The sequence below is a fragment of the Anser anser genome (assembly GCF_964211835.1).
Source record: "Anser anser genome assembly, chromosome: 7".
Lineage (NCBI taxonomy): Eukaryota > Metazoa > Chordata > Aves > Anseriformes > Anatidae > Anser > Anser anser.
This window is the reverse complement of record NC_139727.1, coordinates 29,587,659-29,593,772: the sequence shown is the minus strand read 5'-3', so window position 1 is coordinate 29,593,772 and position 6,114 is coordinate 29,587,659. Positions and strand designations below refer to the sequence as shown.

The window sequence follows — 6,114 nt, the reverse complement described above, 5'->3', positions numbered from 1 at the left end:
CTCACTCTTCTGTTGAAGTAGAAACCATGAAACAAACAAACAAAACAGCTAAGAAACAAAACCCACCCTCCATATTTGTGATCTTACCACTAAAGTCGGTTTTGCCAGATTAGAGGATGTGGACTAATGCTCACACCTGGCCTGCTGTCCCCGGGACTGCCTGTAATACCCAGCATGAAGGGCTGCAGCTCCTCACTGTGACCTGGCACACTGTGCTGTGCTGCTGTCGTCACCCATGCACCATCTGCATGGTGCTCGTGTGAAGGAAAGGCCGAACATCCTCTGCTTACAGCCATTCTGCATACTGCTAGCACGTCCAAGTTTTCACCACATGTGACTCCAAGACCTTTCAGCTTACGGCTGCTCATAGGTACAAATAATGCCAATTTTAACAAAACCTTAATTGTACTGCAACTCCTTCTGCGAGTCGTTGGTGTGCCACAGGATAGAGGGATGAGGATGTGTATTTGCCACCAAATACTAAGCTGTTGGCTGTAAAGATACAGTTAAGCTTCCTACAGCCGGTTCCATTAAAGAACACTGCATCAAAACCTGTGAAAGCACGATGTGATTTAGAAATGCCAGTAGTCCCGTGGATTCCTTCCTTGCTTTAGGGACAACATGTTGCTGTCTCCAGTTCTGTTGCACTGCTGTAAATGGGGTGAGAGGAGAGACAGGCTAGAGGGGAGCACACAACACATATGACCAAGTTACTTGTTAGTGGTGAGGCTGCTACAGCTGCTCATGAGTCTCCAGAGCATCTCCCTGTACAAGATACAAACTGGAAAATGCAGGCTCAAGGTTTGTTTGAGAGCCGGGCTGTTGTTTTGCCAGGCCTAATATTTTTTATTTTCTCCTTGTTAATGAGCTTGTGCTGTAGCCTCCTCAGAAAGCTATTCAAAGGCTCAGATGCTAATGAACAGGTCTCTCGTTATGTCAGGCAAATCCACATAATGGGAGCAAGAAAAAGAATTAGCTAGCATAAACAAGGGAAGGATACTGGGGATGAGGAGTGAGTGATTGTCAAAACTGGCATCGTGGCCATCCAGAAGCAGCCCTGAATCAGAGGTTGCCAAGTTTAGTTTGTGTACTCTCTATGGTCTCCAGATTTCAGATGAAAGGTGCCAAATGTGAAAAGAATGAGAGATCCATAACCAGTTGCTGTTAGGCTCTAAAACAGGAAAATGTTACTTGTCTTCCACCAGCTGGCATTCACTTGCCTCCCCCCTTGTTTTGCTCAACTTTCTCTTCTTCCTTGGGAACTGATGAATTTGTTTCCCTGCTCAGCAGCAGCAGCAGCCTCCGTGTGCAGGGCAAGACCATTTAATCGGTTTCCCTCCTTGGACTTTGGGCAAGCAAGTCCTCTGGCTGCAGCAACAGTTCTGCCACACAGGCTTTTTTAATATTCCTTCTGCCTTCACAACGTAGCCATGTAATGTACAGGAGAGGTGGAGCAGGCAGGGGCTGCTACAAACACCAAACTTATAGTGGAGCAACCCAGAGAACTGTCTGATTTTTATTTGTTTACCCTTTCTCTCATTTTTTTCCTCTGCTAAAAATCATCCCTAGCAAGGCACCAACTGTTGTACTGCGTGTTCCACCAACAGGCTATAGGAGGGGGTGCTGGTCCAGGGACTGGTTCAGACTCCCAGCTAGTGACAAGCTTCCCAGCTCTCCTCTGGCCCTTTCCAATTTAGCAGTCAAAAAATCTGATTTACGCTGTTAAAAGTATAAAGAAACCTTTGATTTTGGTTTCTGCGCTTAGAATTAAAATAATAATAATAATAATGGATATCCAGGATAGTAACTACAGCTCGGCCTATTCCATCTGAGAGTTAGGCCCTAAAAGAGCTAAGGGATGGCGTGTTGTGCACTGCCAGGCCATCCAAAGACCAACATGACCATGTTGCCCTATGGTTGTCCCAGTTTTGACTTTCTTAATTGTGCTACCAGCAACACATGATATCAGTCTTTCAAAAATGCAACTTCCCAGCTACATAAATTGCCCCAGATTTGATAGGATACACACTGGTTGGCTCAGACTGAGCATGGTCCCCAGATTGTCTGTCTCAGCTAGAATCATGAACAGAGAAATGCTGTTGTTTCTTAACAATCATTTGCTTTTATACAACGTCTTTCTCAGGTCTCCATTGAAGAGAGATTGCTCTGCTCTCTACCATAGAAAAATCAATGCACCAAGAATGCACAGACCAGGAATAAAATGGCGCTGCTGTGTTTGGTGCTTCTTTATGGTAGAGGCGCTCAGCTCCTCCACTGAAGTGAACAGAAGTTCCTTCTGCTCTGCAGAACTTGTGCTGGAGAAAGGCAGAGGAGGGCGGCCTCATGCTTGATCTCCTTCAAAAAGAAAATTGTTCCAGGTCCAAATTTGGCATCATTCTTCCCTAACTCTCACTTCTGATGCATAGTAGACTTATGCAATTCCTTTAAATATTTACTACCATAACCCGTGCCACAAAGATGCATGATTACTTTTTAACCAACATTAAAGTTTAAAAACAGAATAAAAGCCTTGCCTCATACCAGAAGAAATCACACAAACAGGAAATGCACCACATCACGTGTCTACAAACGTAAAGAAACGTTTAAAATTCCATCCTTTTCCAGAAAAAAAAAAGAAAAAATGTAAAGGAAATATTAAAAATGCACTTTCTGTTGTATTTGCTTTAATTTTATCAATGCCAGTTTGGGTTTTTTTGTTTGTTTGTTTTGTTGTTGTTGTTGTTGTTTGAAATGTTTGTTCTTAATCCTGTGTCTGGACAAAGATGCAAACCCGAACTGGAGCTTAGGATGACTGCCAGTGCAAAGATACTGCCCATGATTCCCTCCACAGACACACACCCTGCCTGCTAGGGTCACGCAGCTCTTGTGGGAGCAAGGGATATTTGATATTCTTGCCTGTTATCTACACACCTGGCACAGGTGTGTGGATATAACTACTGATTGTGCCAAGCAGTGCCATTCAGGCATCATGGTTCTGTAATTCACAGGGTGCTTCATCAATCTTACTAACGGCTGGGCTTAATATTTTGGGTTAACCTTTGGCCTGGGATTAGAGAGCAGCAATTTAGTTAGCACTGGGCAAAATAGCATTAGAAGTAACACTGAACTGTTAGGCAGTCCTGACATGCTTTATATACCACAGTAAATAGACAGTTGTCATATAACAGAAATGTCATTGTCATTTAGATGAAAAGAAAGCTGTTTGCCTGAAAACAGTGACTGCAAGCAATTTAGGAGAAAACAGAAAGATTAGCCTCACTAAGTGTGAGCTATAATGAAAATGTGCCTGAACAAGATGTCTCTCTTCAAACCCAGTGGTCCTCAGGCTCAGCAAAGCACTGCAGGGAGCGGCATCCTTGCCAAAGGAGGCTCTAAGCTCAGTCTGGGTTCAAGGGGAGACTGGTGAGGTATTTCAAAACCCATCACTCAGAAAGGCTCAAGATAAAAATAGTTGGAGGCAGGCAGAACACTAGGAAGGAGGTATCACACACACTTGCCTTGTTCCTTCTCTTCTATAAGCATTTACTTTTGGCCACTGCTGGAAACAAGGGCACTGGGCTAGGCAGTCCTTGTTTTGGTCCTGGATGACCATTCCCACATTCCGATGACACACACACTTCCCAGGAAGAGAATCAATTGGTTATACTATATGCCTTCTTCCCAAATAATCTGTAGCACATACCTATCCCTAAACTTCCCAACATCTTTACCTTCAAAGGTTTGTCAGCTGTATGAGGCACATCTCCCCTGCCCTGTGGAAGGAGAGGTGAGAAGTTAAAAGAGCTGAAAAATCACTGAAGACACCACCTCTCATCAAAGACTTTTCAATATCAACTTATAAACTAACTTAGCCATCATTTCTAAATTACATTGGGGAGAAGGGGGAGTACTATGTATTTTTCTTAGGGCTGGAAATGTTTGCAGATTTCAGCATAAATTGTTCTGCAGGGTTTCAATGCATTTGAAATTTTGCATTTTTCTGTCATTGCTGAAGAAAGTATTCCTTGGAGAAATGTCACCCAACTTTAGTAGAGATCATAACTCACAGGAGAGACCTATACAATAATTTCCATTGGGATCAATACTGACCTAAACAGTTGTCTGCTCTTGATGCAACACTGCCAAATGTCTCTTCAGTGCTTTATAAATGGCAAGGCATATAGGTACTTATCAAAACAAGAAAAGTGATGCAGCAGTGGTTCTGTTCATGTAGAATCAGAAGGGAAAGGAAACAGGTGAGCCTTTATTTGGCAATAAGGGCTGAGCAGATATTTCTCGGCAATAATCACCAGCTGGAGCAAACACAGCAGCTGACAATTAGGATTTTCACCTTCTCCACATCACTGGCCTAGGGCCAGATTGATTGCCTTCATCAGCTCACACCAGCAAAGTGTTTTGCTCTTCACATTAAAATTTGAAGCCTACATTTTCCATAGCATTAAAAAAATAAAATCCAAGGAGGTACACGCAGGTCCCCAGAGACAACGTAATTCTACTTTAGTTTAAGATTTGCTAATGCATTGAGGTCATTAATGTTTCATAGTGGTTCCATTTCTGTGCATGCATTTCTGTGCATGCCTTTTACACCGCCCTGGTTTTAATGAACTCTTCCTGTTCCCCAGGAGGCCTTTGGAAGCAGAGATGGTTTCCCCTAATGAAATGGCCCAAGCTCTTTGTTTTGAAGTTGTTTACACAGTTAATAGCCCCTTAAGGGGAAAAAAACAAAATAGAAGCCTGTACGTAGAGTTGCTTCACAGATGGAGAATACAAGTCACTCAGAGAAATAAATCATGGAGTTTTGAAGGATTTTGATATAGGGGGGGATTTTTTTTTTCCCCAGTTAATGTTAATCTCTACAAAGAAAAAGATCTTCCCAGAGGGATGGGGAAAGTAAGAGAGGAGATCAAGAGAGATACCCTCCATCCTACAGACCATTTGGTCCTTTTCATTAGAGAAACTTCTGCTAAAAACATTTGTCTTTGCTACAAGTTCTTAAATGAACATTATTTAGGGCAATAGTCCTGGTTTGAAGAGTCTGTGGCAGCACTAATTTCAGTGTTTATGGTCAGAACAGCTCCCTCCACCCCTCTCTCTTCTGCTTCTTGGAGAAAACTTCTGCATGTTGGCCACTCTCCTGTGATTAAGTGCTATGTAAATGCAGGTGTCAGTAAATCAAACTGACAGAGACAGTCTTAGCCACCACAGAGAGTGATAGCCCTGCCTTTTGTCACCTCTGTCCCTTTTTATCTGCATCTAACTCATTGGCAAACCCATTTCCACGTCAAATTCAGACAGAAAAAAAAAAAAAAAAAAAGGGCTCGAATAGTGCAGGAAGGGGTGTAACATCTTTTAACTGTGGTTTCTGATAGTTACCATGGTGGTTGTTAAACCTAGAGAACAAATGAGTGGTCTATTATTTCTGAGACTGAAGCTCATTAAAAGCAAACAAAACAACATCACACACAGACAAAAACCCCAAAGAGACATTCAAAGTGTCATTTGTATAACTCACCTGACACAGTCCCGATGTTATAATTGTACAATGAAATATGCTTAGTGCAAAATGATCCAAATTGCCAATGTCACAAGGCTGATGGTAAAATGCCTAGGAAAACAGCAGGCTTCCTATGAATAGCTGAATGTTTGCATTTTTTGAAAGTGAAGGAACAGAGGGAAAGAGGATTCAGACCACACATAACAGTGCCTTATAAAAGAAGAGGAAATGGACAAGACAGCAGGACTTGTTGCTCAAAATTAGAGAGAAGGTGGGTTATTTTTACAAGATAGCTTAGCTCTCGTTTACCAGGTCAATATATTTTAATCAGTCTTATGTAGGTTCTGCCTGGTGCTACCTGGGTTAATTTGAAAGTCCCAGTTGACGTGGCACAGATTTTCTGAATATCTCAGACAACTGGAGGCCAAAAGACCGAGAGGTCTTTTACAGGGGACCCAGAGGTCCCCTGCAGGGAACTGTAAGTGGCTTTAAAAAGTAACAAATTCTCATCTTTATTCAGTTTCCTCTTCAAAATAAGAGGATTTTTTTTTTTTTTTGACAATGCATAGTGGGGGCAGAAAGTAGAGCAAGAGTAGACA

The 6,114-nt window shown here is 42.3% G+C and overlaps 1 long non-coding RNA gene across 2 annotated transcripts; it reads right to left on the bottom strand.

Moving 5' to 3' along the window:
* Window positions 1–462: 462 nt before the first annotated feature.
* On the bottom strand, window positions 463–4,680 carry LOC310902524. Of its 2 annotated transcripts, XR_014586756.1 has the most exons (4): window positions 4,111–4,680; window positions 3,732–3,773; window positions 3,519–3,637; window positions 463–2,355 (listed from the first exon to the last, which is right to left on the bottom strand). It is a non-coding gene; the product is annotated as an uncharacterized lncRNA (long non-coding RNA). The 2 variants fall into 2 exon arrangements; XR_014586755.1 differs by having other exon boundaries at window positions 3,519–3,773.
* Window positions 4,681–6,114: the final 1,434 nt, after the last annotated feature.